Source organism: Salvelinus namaycush, chromosome 12 (genome assembly GCF_016432855.1).
Source record: "Salvelinus namaycush isolate Seneca chromosome 12, SaNama_1.0, whole genome shotgun sequence".
In the NCBI taxonomy this organism is placed as follows: Eukaryota; Metazoa; Chordata; class Actinopteri; order Salmoniformes; family Salmonidae; genus Salvelinus; species Salvelinus namaycush.
Genome location: NC_052318.1, coordinates 19,385,276 through 19,403,328, shown reverse-complemented (window position 1 = coordinate 19,403,328; position 18,053 = coordinate 19,385,276).

Here is an 18,053-nt window from a genome sequence, read left to right as displayed (position 1 = left end):
ACCCTTTAGACTTCACTAATAATCTTAGACACTATTTTACCTACAGTTTTGAGTAGGAGTCACATAATTATTCACAATCAGACCACTTCCTTTTCACTACTAGTCTTAGACATTGCTTTACTTGATCTGAAATGGAAAATGAAATCATATCTTTCTGTCTTATAGAAACAGTTCTGTAGCAGCTCAGATGTGGCGGCTATCTAAATCACGCTCTCTTATTTTTGGTTTAGTTTTTATAAAGGAGAAGACATCAGCTCGTCTTTCATAGCGAGATGAAATGAGAGTTGATGCCACACCATCTTGTGTTGTTGACCAACCACCAGCGGATGTCTTCCTTTTGTTGTAGAGGTTTTAAATCACATAAAAAGTGATGACATAATGACAAAAGTATCATGAAACATGTTTTATCCCAAAAATGCTGACTGCTGTATATAAATGTTAGACTTATGAAATTAGATTGCAGCGCAATAGCAATTACCTCACTGCATGCCCAATGAAGAGCTCAAAATCAGTTCGGGATTATTGAAATTGTGTTTGACAATGATTCCTCATACATATTTCATAGACGCAACAAAGCATAGTCATACATCATAATATATACATGTATCAATTGAGCTAGCTGTGATTTAGTCGTCTGACCTAAAACTGCTCCCACTATTATGGAAATACTGTTCTGAAAACATTGTTTGGAATCTAATATATATAAATGATCATTAATAGTCACAGATAGGAGTGGTTGTTTGGTTCCAGCTCATTGTCAAGTTGTACAGTCATTGCAAAGTCAACATACTAACAGTAGCAGATAGCACAAGTTAGTATCAGTTCATGTTTGTTTATTTCACTGCATTTGTCTGTGTGTGCATTCATTTATGGGTGACCGTATATGTCTGCGTGTGTCTATGCCTCTGTGTGTATGCACGTCCCGCTCTGTTAAGACAGTGACAGTGTATTCTCCCTCTTCCATCGTGCCTCCAGGGATGATTATTAATCCAATAATTAAACATTTATTGCCGACAGCACCTGCTCTCTCTCTCTCCCGGACCCCTGGGGACGCCATCACACCATTCCAGGAAGCTTGAGGATAGGAAGAGAGATAGATAGAGAGAGAGAGAGGGGAAGGGAGGGAGGGATAGAGAAGGGGAAGGAGGGACACAGGCTGCAAGAGGGAGGGGTGAAAAAAAGAGCAGGCAATCCAAAGGGTAATCAGATAGAAGCTAGATTCTTTCACACTGGCAAGGTGTTTTTGTGCGGCGGCAGACGCCGTGTGAAGTTATGTGATTGCAGAACAAAAGGAGAGCAGGGGAAACAATCCGATGCACTCAGAGGAGGAGAAGAAAAGAAAGGGAAGAATAGAAAGAGGGGTACCCCCCAATGTGACAACCCTCGGAGCCTGACAGTTAATGAGAAAAGTTTTTTCATCTTTTTATCCGCTTTCTGCCTTCCAACCCCTAGACTTTTACCTACAAAAGATTGTTTTTAAAAGTGTAAGACTTTGCTGAATTACCATTGAATCCAGCGTTGGGAATAAGTGGACATTCATAATACATTGAGGACCCTCATTTAACACTTTTCACACAACGAGAGAGTGGGAGCCAGAGAGTCGCTCATTTAGTCTCTCATAGAGCTGAAAGGAGAGATATAGATCTGAAAGGAGTGATAGAAGAGAGGGACGGTGGTCCCCCTCTTTGACCGCTATAGAGGCAAGATGCTGCGTTACCTGATCAAGACCCTGCTCCAGATGAACCTATTCACAGACACCCTGAGAGACCCGTCTAACAGCAGTGAGCTGCTCTTCAACCTCTCCTCCATCCCCTCGTTCAACACCTCCCTGCTGCTGGACTGGGGCAACTTCACCGCCAGCATCAATGGTGAGTGGAACACTGACATTTGTGAAGGGTGTTTCTCTCTGCTGGCTTACATTGTATGTATGGTGATGTATGTCTGGGGCTTTGTTGAGTGGGTGAAAGAAGAAGTCATTTTAATGTTATCATAAAAGCAAATGTAAAGCCAGCTTCAATGGTGAGTAGACAGCGGTCTGCCACTTCTTAATGGTGCCTCTATCGGCTTATTTCCAAAAATGACTGGATGATAAATGTTTTGTCATTGTATAAGGTGCTGTAGGTGTGGGGCTTTGTTGAGTGGTAAAAAAATAAGGAATGTGGACCTCTGACACTTCCCTTATCTGGTGTTTCTCTCTGTTGTCTTATTGCTAAGAATGACTGACTGTTATAAGATGTATCAGTGTATGTGTGTTAAAGCTACTGTATGTGTGTTAAAGCTACTGTATGTGTGTTAAAGCTACTGTATGTGTGTTAAAGCTACTGTGTTAAAGCTATTGTATGTGTGTTAAAGCTACTGTGTTAAAGCTACTGTATGTGTGGGGTTTTGTTGAGTGGTAAAAAAAGAAGTAAGAACAAGTAATGTGTTATCATGAAAGCAAATGTTAAGTCAGCTTCAATGGAGAGTGGACCACTGTCTGACACCTCACAATGGTGTGTCTCTATTGTCTTATTACAAATAACTGACTGTCATAAAGTTTATTATTGTATGTTGTGAGGTGCTGTATGTGTGGGGCTTTGTAATGTGGTAATTCTATAGTGTAGAAAGAGGAGTAAGAATAGTTATCTTGAAAGCAAGATAACGGAAAATTACAGACTTTATGTTAATTTATTTCAAAGTATCACTCACTGACTCGCTGACTGATTGACTGACTGACTGATGTGTGGAGCTCTCTTAAGTGTTAATTTGAGTGTAGAGGGAGATCAGAAATAAATAAGGAGCAAAGAGTTGGCATGAGAGAAGATATATAATCTGCTGACTTTGATGGATGGGCATTTTAAAATGAATTTGATATTTGAATATGAAATTATATTTTATTTTGCAGTTTAACGTAAAGATAGCTGTTATTTGTCTGTCATTATAAATATATTGTCTTGTAACTTGTTTAAATTGGAGTGAGACAAGATTGAATGAGAGAGTTTCTCTGCCTATAGCAAAGAAAGATGATGCATTGTCTTTAGTAGACTTATTCACAATTTAACATCATATTTTTGGAATCTCCGATTATTCTGGCAATTCTCACATAGAAACTTAATTGGAAGGAAGAATGTTTGACATGCTTTTTAAATTTGTATCACAGATGTTTTGGGGAAAATCACAATGAAAGTGGCCATTTTAGGCCCTTTTTAGACCTATATGCCTCCTGTAAGACCCTGTGATCTGTGAACCGTACATGATACAGACAACATCTTGGTGTCATTATTATTATACTCATTATAGTGTGCACTGTGCTCTAACATAGGGAGTATGTCTAGATTCTGAAATACACATTTTCCAGTGGTGTAAGATACTAAAGTAAAAATACTTTAAAGTACTACTTAAGTAGTTTTTTGGGTATCTGTACTTTACTTTACTATTTATAAATTTGACAACTTTTACTTCACTACATTCCTAAAGAAAATAATGTACTTTTTACTCCATACATTTTCCCTGACACCCAAAAGTACTCATAACATGTTGACAGGAAAATGGCCCAGTTCACACACTTATCAATAGAACTTCCCTAGTCATCCCTATCGCCTCTGATCTGGTGGACTCACTAAACACAAATGCTTTGTTTGTAAATTATGTTGTGTAGGAGTATTGGAGTGTTGGAGTGCTGGAGTGTTGGAGTGTTGGAGTGTGCCCCTGGCTATCCGTCAATAAAGAAAAATGTGCAGTCTGGTTTGCTTAATATAAGGATTTGAAAGGGGTTCATACTTTTACTTTTGATACATTTTAGCAATTCCATTTACTTTTGATACTTAAGTATATTTGAAACCAAATACTTGTAGACTTTTACTCAAGTAGTATTTTATTGGGTGACTTTCACTTTTACTTGAGTCATTTTCTATGGTACCTTTACTTTTACTCAAGTATGACAATTTAGTACTTTTCCCACCACTGATATTTTCACATTAATTTATTCAACATAAAAAATATTTATATGAATATCCAAAAAATATTTTCCTCTCCCGCTGGCGTGGAATCGACCAACAGGCAGCTAGGCAAACGGTGTAATGTGAAGCTCATGCTGTGCCCTGCTCCTCTGGCTCCTATAATGAGGGAGTAGGGATAGGAAATGGGGAGGGGAGAGTTGGGGAGGAGTTAAGTGGAGGGAAGGGTGTGTTCACCTTGATGTTTCTCTAATGAGCTCCCCTGCTCTGGGTGCACCAATCAATATTGTAATACTGGCCAACACACAAACACACACTTCCTCTCATGCCTTGGCACTCAAGGTTATGGGCTTCCCATGGTCAGGTATATAGGCTATATCATATGTTATGGTTGGTTTAAGTTGCAGTCTGCTGTATTCTGAGGATTACACTGGGGAGTTGAGAAATTGCTGTTGATAGATGTTGACTGAAGCAGTTTTATCATGGCAATTAATATTATGATTGATCTGACACGTTTTTTGGTTTATTTATTTTTTGCATTTTCTTTCTTCACTATATTTCACCATGTCACAATCTTTTTAGTAACACAATCTTTTGTATCCCTTCTCCCCCCTTTCTTCTCAGAACACGTCTGACATCTTGACTAATAGTATTTTTGTTTGATAAATATACAGCTTGGCACTGCAGATTGATGTTTGTGAGTTAGAAAGTGGCGTGGGGAGGGTTAGTGAGTGTGTGTGTGTGTGTGTGTGTGTGTGTGTGTGTGTGTGTGTGTGTGTGTGTGTGTGTGTGTGTGTGTGTGTGTGTGTGTGTGTGTGTGTGTGTGTGTGTGTGTGTGTGTGTGTTTGTGTAGGGGGTGTATTGTTGGAGGGGCAGGGGGGCTGTATTTTAAAGGCAAACGTGTGGGAAGTAAATGCAGCCTCCCGATAAGCTGCTTATCTCAGCGGTGGGCGCGTATAGCCTCTCTTTTCCCTCTCACCTTTTCTTTCTTCCCTCTGTCCATCGGTCTCATCACAGAGCCCTAATGGAGTGCAGATAGAGATGGAGCGGCAGTCCACTCCTCAGATCTATAGGAGCACAATGAGGGAGGCGTGTGCCGACTGCCGAGGCAAACAATCTATTGCAGAGGGATTGACTGATGTCAGCACTGCAGATGCTATCTGAAGCCTTTATTAAATGTGACTCTTGTTTAGATGAGCTGATATTCAATGTGGTGATTCGTTTGAGCTCGAGAGCCGAGAGCCGAGAGCCGGTCGAGTTCTAACGATCATTCGACAGGCTCCAATACGATAAGTTTAGAGTGTAAATTACCGATGTTGTCTCCAAGATAACTATAGCTTTACAGATCAATGTTGCCATGTTTGCCTACATTACTGAGAGAAGCATCACACAGTAACAATGGTATAGTCCTTGCTCTACTAAACCTGCCAAGAGTAGGGGAACTAGACAAGCTAGAGAGTAATAGAGCCACAGGATGACAAGGACAGGTAGAGGAGCCCTGAAGGTTAGGAGGTGTCAGAAAATCTTTATGGACCTCAGCAGCATAACTGTTGTCTGGTGTATTGGGCTTCATTCCAGGAATGTAAAGAAGGGACTCATTGTGAGCCCTGCTCTTAAAGACACCCTCGCTCTCCCGCTATATCTCTTTTTGTTTTTTCTTCCTGCTGGTTCTCCAAGCCAGGACTGGAGGACCAGGGGGCAGTCAACCAAAGGGTGCCCAGGCGAGAAGCTCGACAGCGGGGCAGAGAATGGACAGTCTGCTAGGGTTCCCTAGAGCCTCATCGACTAATGGAGAAAATCAATGTGGCCCAATAACCAATCCTGGAAATAATGGTGAATTTGTTCAAACAAAGTCTATATTGGACAACATCGGATTGGCAATAGTTTATCCATTATTGTATCTATCTCTCCCTCTCTGACTCTCACTTTCCTCTCTCACTATTCCTCTCTCTCTATTCTCTTTGTTTGACAATGTTGTCTGCGTAGTTCCAGTCCCTTTATCGCACATAGACTATTGCGATTCAATGGGATTTGTTGGGTTTGCGCATTCAGCAGTATTGTTGATTGATGTTCTTATAGGGGTGATGGGAGGATCGTATTTGGAGGCATGGACTGACTTTTGTGGGCAGAGATAGCTGTGTTTGAGGAGGCTCACAGTAAATATTGACGTTTGTCAGGCTTTAGACTGTTTCTGGTGACTGTTTTTTTCTATTATCGTTCAAGCACATTATGTATTCCTTTTGAGGTTGTTCTTATGACCTTCAGAAAGTAGGGTTGAGGTTGCTGCCCTATGTACATAGACATGGAATCACTGGTAACTTTAATAATGGAACACGAGTCACTTTAATGTTTACATGCTGTTTTACTCATTTCATATGTATATACCATATTCTACTGTATTTTAGTCTATGCCACTCCGACATTGCTCGTCCTAATATTTATATATTTCTTAATTCCATTCTTTCACTTTTAGATTTGTGTGTATTGTTGTGTATTGTAGTGTATTGTATTGTTGTGAATGGTTAGATATTACTGCACTGTTGGAGTTAGGAACACAAACATTTCGCTACACCCGCTATAACATCTGCTAAATATGTGTATGTGACCAATAACATTTGATTTGATTTTGATTTGGAAAATTCTGAAATAGTTTGAGCTTTGCCATATGAGTCTGTGTGTGAGTGTACATGTGTAGGCTAATTGACAGGTTTGATTGTACACATCATAATTACAACATGTCAGCTAAACTCCTATGCTTATGTGATCTAACTAACAGACAGCCCTAGTCCTAAATGTTAATACTTCCTGTTCAGAGATATCTTCAGGTTTTTAGCAAATGGATCCTATAGAAGCCTATAGATTGTGGAGGAAATCGTTTTCAGTATTAAAACCTTGACTCTGTGGGAGTGTAATCCCTGTGCTCTAATTAGGGATGTGGGTGTTGGGGCGAGGTGGCCAGCATGCGTGTGTGTGTGCTAATCTCTCTGTGCTAATGTGGCCATTTGTCTGCTCATCGAGATCAAGCTCCCCTTTGCGGTCTTTCACCGAGCCATATCAACCCAGGTCATTCATTCAACATGTTCACCATGTGAGAGTGTGTGTGTGTGTGCGTGTGTGTGTGTTTGTGTGTGCGTGCATGTGTGCTGTGTGTGTATGTGGCAATTATCTCTCAATATGCAAATCAAGAGTGTGAAAGCTCTGACTGTGTCCAATCTGTTTTTATCCTTAAATAGTAATGACAGAAACAAACATCTAATTTTATAAGGTGTTCTGTACATCAACTTTCTTGTTTTGTTTTAACTCGACGGGTTCAATTTGCAGCTTTAGAAAACACTGAATTTAAAACGTAAAAGTTAGATCCGAACCTGCTGTGCCCTGACACTACTGGGGAGCGCAATCAGCGTGGCATGGTTGTGATGTGTGTCCTGAATGAGGAGCGCTGAGTGGGTGCACACACTTCCTGTGCCAGAGCACTCCGTGGTGTCTGTCAGGTACGAGGTGTGAGAACACACTGTCAATCTGTCAGGGTGTGTATATTGTGCTACACTGACTAACTGTCGACCCCCTGCATTACCTGGCTCTGGCCCAGCTCTGACAGGGAGAGAGGGAGGAGAAGAAGAGAAGAAGAGAGAGGTGAGCTGCATAAATTGTGTCTTAATTGGGTCCATATTGGATACAAAATTGTGGACGACATGAACTGATGCACTATCACTAGTATGAGACAAAGAGAACGACAGGGAGTCAGAGGGAAAGAGAGAGAAAGACATAGTTAGAGAGACAAACAGTGAAAGAATGTTAGCGCAGTAGTGGCGCCTCACTGGCACTTCGCCACTCTGGTATTCCTCATTTATTCACTTGGAATGGGTGGTCAGGAATGCATTATTAATGGAATGCTGAAGAGCTTTTCTGAAGCCAAACATGTTTATGCATACTGCAGCCAAGGACTGGGAACGCCAGGTGTCCTCCCCTTCTCTTTGCCTCATCTCCCCACTCTCCCAAAGCCTGCCATTAGTAGCCACAGTGGCACACACACACATGGACCCACACACACATACAGATCCACGCGCACACAAAGACATGCACACGCGCGGGCACACACACACACACAGATGCACATATGCTCTTACACCTACACACATGCACTGTTCATAGACAGCATGCACCAGATAAATCGTGACCACCGTCATTAAATCTGACCTTTTCCAGTCTTCTGTTGCCAGTCATGATACTCGGCACAGGGCTAGACTCTGGGACTTTGTAGTAAGAGAGAAAGAGAATGACTGATTAATAGGAAGACCAAGTGGCTGCTGGCTACCTAGACTGGCAGGCCCAGGCCCATAGACCAACAGAGAGCTCTTTATTCCTCCCTGTGCCATTTCAATAGAGACCTATTATCATGGTTAAGCTGAAGAAACAGCACCTGATATTCCATAGTAAGGTTCAGGTTCAAATATCACAGTTTTGTCATGTCCAGTGCCAGACAGATTCAACAGAATTTTGTCAAATTATTTCAAATTAATATTTGTGGCATCCAAATCAAACCAAATGCTATCATATACAGTAGGCTACATACCTGTAACTACTGTCTTTATCCATCCATTCAGCCATACTGTAGGATCTAAAGGCAGAGGCTGTGACAGTGGTTCTCTGTTGGGGCGGACTTGTTGCTTCTTTTCATTCATGCACTCTGGTCTGGGAAGGATCTGGCCTGACAGAGAAGGGCATTACCATTCATTTGACATGTGATGCTATCACCACAGAAAGCAAGGTTGTCTCATGTCTACTCTGGGTAATATCATGGGACACTGGGGTTAAGCAGAAAGCAGGGCCATAACAGCACACGTTATCTTCCTCCTTGAGCTTCCTTCTTCCATCACTATCACTACTCTCCATCTCTATCTCTTCCCTCTATCCATCTTCTCCTCTCCCCCCTCCCTATCTCTCTCCCTCCCTATCTCTCTCCATCTCCTCCAGCCTATCTTCACATTATCTCAATATCCACCCCACGGCGTCAATCTCCTCCAACTGGGCAGGCTATGAATAACATTGTGGCAATAGAGTCATCTGTCCGGGAAGCCGGAAAATGACTGTTGTATCATCCCTGACTGAGTCCGAAATGGCACCCTATTCCCTAGGTAGTGCACTACTTTTGACTAGGACCCTGGTCAAAATAAGTAAACTATGTAGGGAATAGGGTGCAATTTGAGATGCAGACCCTTTCTCTATCTGTCTCTCTATCTGAGGGTGGGTGAGCCTCCTCATCTGCCTCCATGAGCCAGGCACTCACCACTGCCATCGCCGCCGTGTCGCTCACCCTGACAAGCTAATCCCAGGGTCTTAACCCCCACCTGTGATGATATGCAGAATTATGTACATAACCTAATGGGAATGGAAATGAGGCGGCTCTACCGCTGCAATCTGCATCTGCATGTGTGAAGGTGACGGGCGTTATAAGGGGTAGCGAGCTAGCGTCGGGCGAGATGAGACAGAACTTGGGCGTCACGATTGTTATTGATATAATAATGCACGTTTCAGCAACTTACTCAATTACGCTGAGGATTTCTTTAGGAGGTGAGGGGGCGGAGTAGGGTTGCGTCCCAAATTATATTCTATTCTCTATGTAGTGCACTACTCTTGACCAGGGCCCTTAGGGATGCAGCTAAGATTGAAACGTGATATAGTGGAGACTGCGGTAGGATTTATTCATGGCTGTTGTAGGTATTAGTGTCATATTGTGACAAGCGCGTATCAGGGAGTTGTATTGGTGCTGCCATAGTAATTGTCAGGGAGGAAGTGCCACTCCGTCCAGGTATTAAAAGGACTGTGATGTTATGTGCACAGGGGGATAGAAATGATTTGTGTGGTGTGTTATTGGGATGTGAAGTGGTGGGATTTTACAGAATGTGTTGGGTTGAATAGAAATGAGGGGAGTGTTAGCTAAGTGCCCTTCAGATATTGGAAGACCTGGAGTGTGTGTGTGTGTGTGTGTATGTGTGTGTACGCACATATTCATGCATGCTAGTCAGACCCATAGTAGCAGATGGTGACTGTATCAGACTCTTTGTCTTGCTGCAGTTTTTGAGCTCCTGTCAATCATCTCATCAATACTATAAACACCATCCCTCCCTCCTCTCTCTAATACATGATCACAGTATGTCACTATCTACTACAAATATCCTCTGCTGTCGTAAAACACTAGCCTTTTGTATTTAATCAAATGATATGTAAAAACTAACCAGATTGACTTTTATGTTCCTCTGGTCTGGCCTATTGGGGCTATCTTGTCCCAGTATCCACTTGGGATCTCACCAACAAGCAGGATGTCAATGTAAGTGAGGGGGTTAAGTGTGCTGATGACGCCAGAGGGGGTCGTGCCCCTTGACCCTCCCCTGATCCCGCCTAGCACCCATAACACAGAACACGGGGGTTCATTTATTTTCCATTCTTTGACATAAGCTAATGACTCACCCTCCATCTCAGTTCCACAGAGTCCCCCCAAACCTCAGCACCCGCGGCAGTTTGGTCATACAGTACACCGCAGGGCTTTGAAAAGGAGCCCAGTCTTTTGTCTGTGACATCTGCCTCCACTATTGTTATTCTAATGGCTACAATCCCCCAGTGGATGTGGGCTTGTGTTTGCACCACCAGGCCAGTGTACACAGTGCAGATGCAATGTGTGGGGCTTCAAAGCATGCACCTTGCCTGACATTATGTGCATGGACACACACAGTCCAACACTTTCACATAGCAATACATACAGTATACTCAGAGACCTTGACTTTTACGTAGAAAAACACGTCAACACTTCCATATTCAGGCACACTCATGCTGCCAAGATACCTATTCATATTTCACATTCACACCACAATATCGTCACCAATTATTTTTGGGAATTCCACACTTGAGAAGGAGCACTGATACACCCACAATGTCAAGGGAATTGGTTATGCATGCTTGTTCATACTCACTCATACACAAAACAACACCATATGCTGAAATCCAGCATAACACTTTCTGTACAGTGCTAGAATCAAGTTAATGCAGAATTTAAATGGGAAGACTGCATGACTGTAGCCTATTGCTGCTTTGATGACTTATGATTGTCCAACAACAACAACAAGCTACACGCGCCACTCTCCACTCTCGTTAAAAGCAAGAGCAGCAGCATAAATTATAACATGTCTCTCTTTCTACTGCAGCAGTGTCTTTCGAATCTGTACGGCCGTTCCGGGCAAGTCATTTAAAATTACACACACCCGAGACCCGTGACAATCATTTCAGATCAAACCCAGACTTGTGACATTGTTCCGAATTCTGGATCCGGACCTGCTTGGGTCCCAGATCTTATCTCTGATATTCGGGTACAGGTGGATCTGTGAAGACCTCTACCTGCTACCGTCCTCCCTTCCACTGTTATGTTCAGCTCATAGCTGTTTTCTTTGTCTTTCTGATGTCTGGTGGTCAAAACAAGAGTGTTATAACAGTTTGAGTCTGGACAACTCCTCCCTCTCTCTCACTCTGCCTCTCTCTCTCACTTTCCCGTTAATGTCAACTCTCCCAGCTCTTACTGACACCTACCCATGAGTCCCCTCTCTTTCCATTTATTGTAACCAGCGTCATCACTAGGGTGACCACAGATCCCGAATTGTGCGGGACAGTACCGCATTTTGTCCCTTTGTCCCTTGTCCCACCACAAAACAATCATGTACCGCATTTGATCAATTCATTAAAACAACACTAATAAAAAAAGTTGATTTGTTGCATATTTCAGTCAGACTTCCTATTCATTTGATGAGAATTGACATTCCAACCTCTATCTTGCAGTCAAGTTGCGCTTATGACAAGATATATATCATAAAGTAGGCTACTGGTGGTGTTAACACTTCTCAAATTGAGATCTGATATTTTGCACAGTGCAAGACGAGACGTAGGTGGGGGGCTGCCTACACTGTCTGGCGAATGTCCTGCAAAATCATCCCGTTGTCCCGCATTTTATTTAATTTTCCCCCCTTTTTCGTAGTATCCAATTGATAGTTGCAGTCTTGTCTCATCGCTGCAACTACCCTATGGACTCGGGAAAGGCGAAGGTCTAGAGCCGTGCGTCCTCCAAAACATGACCCTGCCAAGCCGCACTGTTTCTTGACATACTGCTCGCTTAACCCGGAAGCCGGCCACACCAATGTGTTAGAGGAAACACTGTCCAACTCACGACCGAAGTCAGCTTGCAGGCGCCCGGCCCCCTACAAGGAGTTGCTAGAACACGATGAGACAAGGACTTCCCGGCCGGCCAAACTCTCCCCTAACCCGGTCGACATTATGCCAAATGTATATATCTTTTTTTTTAAATGTAGTAATTTATTGTACCTTTATTTAACTAGGCAAGTCAGTTAAGAACACATTCTTATTTACAATGATGGCCTACCCTGGCCAAACCCGGACAAAACTGGGCCAATTGTGCGCCACCCTATGGGACTCCCAATCACAGCCGGATGTGATACAGCCTGGGATCGAACCCAAGGCTGTAGTACACCTGAGCACTGCGATGCAGTGCCTTAGACCGCTGCGCCACTCGGGAGGCCTGCATTTGGGTATTTTGAATGTGGTCACCCTAATCCTCACCCACTGAGCACCGACCGCAACCGGACGTCCATGGATGTTGAAAAGTAGTTGAAATTTGGTCAGTCCAACCTGGTATTGATGTTAACGTCCATAGACAGACCGGACTGGAGCAAATCGGAACCTATCTATCAAAGACGTATGTTTCACAAGTTTAGATAGTACAGTACAGTGAGTAGAGCACAGTAGAGCACAGTACAATACAGTACAGTGAGTAGAGTACAGTACAATATAGTTTAGATAGCACAGTACAGGACAGTAGAGTACAGTGCATTGCACTGAACTATGCTCTACTTATTGTACTGTACTCTACTGTACTCTACTGCACTGAACTCTACTCTCCCCTATTCTGCTGTGCTGTATTGCACTGAACTCTACTGTTCTCTGTTGTGCGGCACTGTGATGTCCAAACTTGTGAAACATGAGGAGAATTACATTCATATCCATAATAATGCATTTCTGTGTAGTACAGATCAGGGACCCATGATGTAATTCTGTTACTGTAATTCTGTTACCGGGTGTAAATCCACTCTACTTACTGTAGTTTCAATAACCAAAATAGTTATTTTTTAAACTCAAGGTACCATGTCATAGCTGACACCACATTATTTCTGCAGACATCTTTGAATCTTAATTTGGAGCAGAAATGTAACAGATTTTTTTTTAAACATAGTCACATAAAAAACTGAGGGAGATTTTACCGTAATCCCGTTACCAAAGTTTAGCATATATTTTGAAGTTAAAAAACTGAGTCAAAGCGTAATTCCGTTACCATGGAATTGCCCTGGTGTGACAGCTAATCCGTGACATGATTTGTTTAGCATTATTATGGGCTGCATATGATCACTGTCTTAGTAACGCTGCTGTGGCTGCATGCGGCTATTGATTCATTAGCCAACACTGTTAATGGCTGGTTGGTTTGCGTAGTGTGTGTCTGGCGAGAGGACGGGGTGTGTGGAAATGATAAATCACTTCATCGCACCACATGGAGAGCTCTGTGTGTGTGTGTGTGTGTGTGTGTGTGTGTGTGTGTGTGTGTGTGTGTGTGTGTGTGTGTGTGTGTGTGTGTGTGTGTGTGTGTGTGTGTGTGTGTGTGTCTGTGTGTTTGTGGAGGGGGTGGCTACCTTGGGGAGAAGAGCCATATTGCCAATCAATAGGCATTTCCCAGTTAAACACTAATTAAGTCGTTACAGAGCAGTACTGTCAGTATCATGCCCACAACCCCCTCCACCACACACACACACACACACACACACACACACACACACACACACACACACACACACACACACACACACACACACACACACACACACACACACACACACACACACACACACACACACACACACACACACACTCTAAGGGAGAGATCCACTCTCCTCTTTCCTCTCCTTTCCTCCTCCTCCTCACTCTCCCTCTCTTTATCCCTTTATCTCTCTCTGTAACTAATGATGAGAGGACCAAGTGTGCTCCAGCATGCAGAGAAGCAAACACCGCAATAATAATCACACTCTTAATCACCTGCGGCCCTGCACAACAACCACACACACACACCCACACACACTCTGCAATGCAACTCATTACCCCACTAGACTAAAGAAATTATGTTACTTTTTGGAATGCTTGTGTCGGTGACTTAAATGCTAATATGATTAACATAACAATAGATTTGTCAGGGAAACATTTAGTTTTGATTGAAGTTCAACATTATTGCCATTGTGTTGTTACAGAATATAATTATGCACTGTATGGAACCAGGTTTGGGGACATAAAGTTCCCCTTAATAAGCAAATAACTAATGAACAGTAATGAGTGGATGTTGACGTATGGTTGTTGGTTGGGAATATGGAGGCATGACAACAGGTCTTATATGTAAAGTGGTATCTAATGCCCCATAAGTACGGTGTCCATATTAGGACAGCCTTGGTCTCAGACTGACACAGGTCCTGTAGAGACTAAGGCTGTCCTAATATGGACACAGAGAAAATACTGTAAGTACACATCCCATCCCCAACTCATGACCTATATCCTTGGGAAGAGAGTGACCACCCCGGGGGTAATGGTTTGTGATATAGTCATGTGAAACATACGTCCGATTCAGTTCATGGATATATCCCTCATCCTTGCCTCTGGTGCAATGTTACAGTTAGCTGTGAATAATGATATGAATAAAAATACACATGACAACTATCAGCATGTACAAAAGAGATAAGATTTAAGCTCTACTTCATAACATGCAACTCTGTTTCAGACATATAATAAGAAAATGGCTGCTTTTCACAGCTTGGAGATAAGATAGGAAGCCGTGCAGTCTAAATTTTGTATTCATACCTTGTCTTAACCCCTGGCCGCGCTGATACGAGTGGGTCTGCAGTGTGCTCACTCTCAGGGTGTTACGACTGATTAGGTATTTAGTGCCAGGCTGTCACCACTGCTGCTACTTCCTCATGCCCGCACTCTGGCGGTGGGGTGGTGGGGTAGGGTGAGGACCTGTGGCATCTGTGCTGGAGGAAGAGGAGGAGGAGAGCAGATGGAGAGACAGTACGGAGAGTTACACTGTGTGTCAAACTACAGACAGGTTTGTGGGGAGTAAAGGGGAAGAGGAGGGAGAGGGGGAAGAGCTGGGAGAGAGGGAAGAGCAGAGAGAGGGGGAAAAAGATTTGTGAAACTGATTCACAGTAAGGTGTTGCACTTCCATTATTATTGCAGAGTAGAGAGGGGAATGGGGACATGAAAGAAAGAAAAAAAGAAAGAAGGAAAGAAAGAAAGGGGTGGCAAAGAGAAAGGAATACAAAAGAGACAAGAACATAGGAGAAAGAGAGAGTGTTGTAGGAGGCATGAACCAAAGAGAGAGCATAGATGGAGGTGGCGAGAGACCAGCTGGCCAGCCCAGTCATCCTGGATAGACCCTGTATCTATTCTCTGTAGAGCACAAGAGAATAAACTCCAATTTACTGAGATTGTGCATGCTTGTTGGCGTGAGGGAGAAAGAAAAAGGGAGAGTGGATGAAGCCAGAGGCAGAGAGTGTCAAAATAGATAAGGGGAAAGTGAGAGCAAGAGAAAGAAACAAAACGAGAGAGAAAGAAACAAAACGAGAGAGAAAGAAACAAAACGAGAGAGAAAGAAACAACCGAGAGAGAAAGAAACAAAACGAGAGAGAAAGAAACAAAACGAGAGAGAAAGAAACAAAACGAGAGAGAAAGAAACAAAACGAGAGAGAAAGAAACAAAACGAGAGAGAAAGAAACAAAACGAGAGAGAAAGAAACAAAACGAGAGAGAAAGAAACAAAACGAGAGAGAAAGAGACGGAAGCACTGAGTGCCCCCCTCTGTCTCTGGGGCGCCTGATAGAAATGTAATAAGTGTATTAAGATTGGCGGCTCTGTCCGCCGCTCGCCAGCCTCATTAGCATAAAGCTATTTATTAGGCTGATTTCCCAGGCTGAGTGCACCTTCGCCCTGCCAACGGACATGACAGAAAAGCTGGGGTTAGGGGCATGTTGCCATGGTTGCGCCAGAGGAAGTGTGGGGGGCAGAGGCGTGAGGGAGAATGCTCGCTGGCCATTTGCAGGTGGAAGGGTTGGGTGATGAGACCAGGGGATTGATCTCCCTTCTCCTCCACCAAGCTCCAGCCGCAGTAAAGACAGCGTGGGGAGTTTTGTAATGAGACACACTGTAGCATTTGCCTTTCAGATTTTCTGTTTCTTACACCATAGTTCATATTAGCATCTCATGTGGATTAGAAGCTGAGGATTTGAATCTGTCTTACTGGCAAATGACTTGTTAATAGTCATGTTACAAAAGCCTGGTGAGTGAATCAAATAAAATACGTACAGAAGGTCTCAGGTCTCTGGTCAGCTTCATTCAGGTGCATACCTTTCCTTCCTGTAACACACATCCACACCAGCTTACAATAGGTCTGAGTTGGCAGTAGATGCAGTAGAGGCAAGCACACACACTTGTGCGTAAGCACAGTCAAGTTAATAGACTCTGCCAATTCACACAGGTGTGCGCCTATCAACCTTATCAATTATCCCACATACTACATAACCTGGCATGTATGAGAAGTAGGTCGGTCACTTGTTGTGGCGGGAAATAAATGCTATATTTCTAATGCTACTTTAATTCCACCCCACAGAATATAGTACCGTACCATACCGTGCCTTTGGAGCACCAAAACCTTTTGACCACTAGTGAGTGCATGGTATTGTTTTTGACTCATTAACATCATTTAAGGTGTGCCTTGTAAGAGGCTATATTTGTTACACCTGTGAGTGAAAATGCTGTACCAATTTAACTCATATGTGGTTATAGTGCCCCATCAATGTAAAATGTATAGGGGACAGATTGGAGTGGGAGCAAGTTTTAAACCTTAAACGGTTGAGCATTTTGCCATGTCCTTTTGGTCCGTTTTGCCCTGTAGTTGCTGCCAGTTTGGAAGCCTTTGTTATAAAACACAAAATATTCATTAATATGCTATAATGTAACACTTTACCTAGCAGCCAACCTGCTTTACCAATCACTTGTAATTACAGTAAAATACTGTTAAAAACAAACCCCTCCCTCCCTCAATGAATTTAATTAATCCAGCCAGCCATTCATTCATTCATTCATTCATTCACGATTACGGTAGCATTAACTTTTTTACAGTATAATGCAGTTAATTTTATGGTATTGTACTGTGTGTCATTACACAGTACTTGCTTTGATACTGTATTTATATTACAGTAGGTGTACTGTAATATGAACTACTGAATTTTAGTTGCCACAGAGCTGCCTGCAAGTTACTTTCAAATTCACAGCAACCCCTTTACAGTGTACTGAAGGGGGCCTAGAGATGCCAGGTGTGAGTGAGTGAGTGAGAGAGAGAGAACCCCTGCTGTTGACCAACTCCTCATGTTATGCCAATACCAGGCATGCTACCAGGGAGTAAAATGCCAACCAGGAGCAGGCTGGGCCACTGAGCCTGGCACATGGATGGAAGTGGTCAGAGCAGGGGCAGAAGGGTGGGCAGAGTGCTACAAGGGTCTTGGTTATCCTCACTTCGTGGCTCACTGGCTTAGAAGTTATCTCTGCATATGTGTAGATGGGCCAGTAGAGGGCACCCTTTCTTTCTATGAAAAGAGAGTCAGCTTGACTGCGATCACCCCCCATTAGATCAGGAGTGAGCAACTCTACAAGAGAGACAGCCTGAAAAGACTGGATGGGTGTCAGCATTATGGTGGAAACTGTTTCCCCACCCCTGTCAGATGTAGGGACCATCACAAAGTGTCTAAGACCAGTGGTCAGGGTTTTACTTGGGCTTGGGACAGAAACACTCAACCCTGTGTTGTATTAATGGTGAATTCCCCCTCTGCTATAGAAAAGTCACACACAACTGATGTTGTGATTGGCACACCTCCTCTATACACCATTGACCCTGTGCCCCTCTCAGCTTCATATGTTATTTACACCAATGGCTTCTGACTGACCTTTCAATGAGGCACCTCTGCTCTCCCAG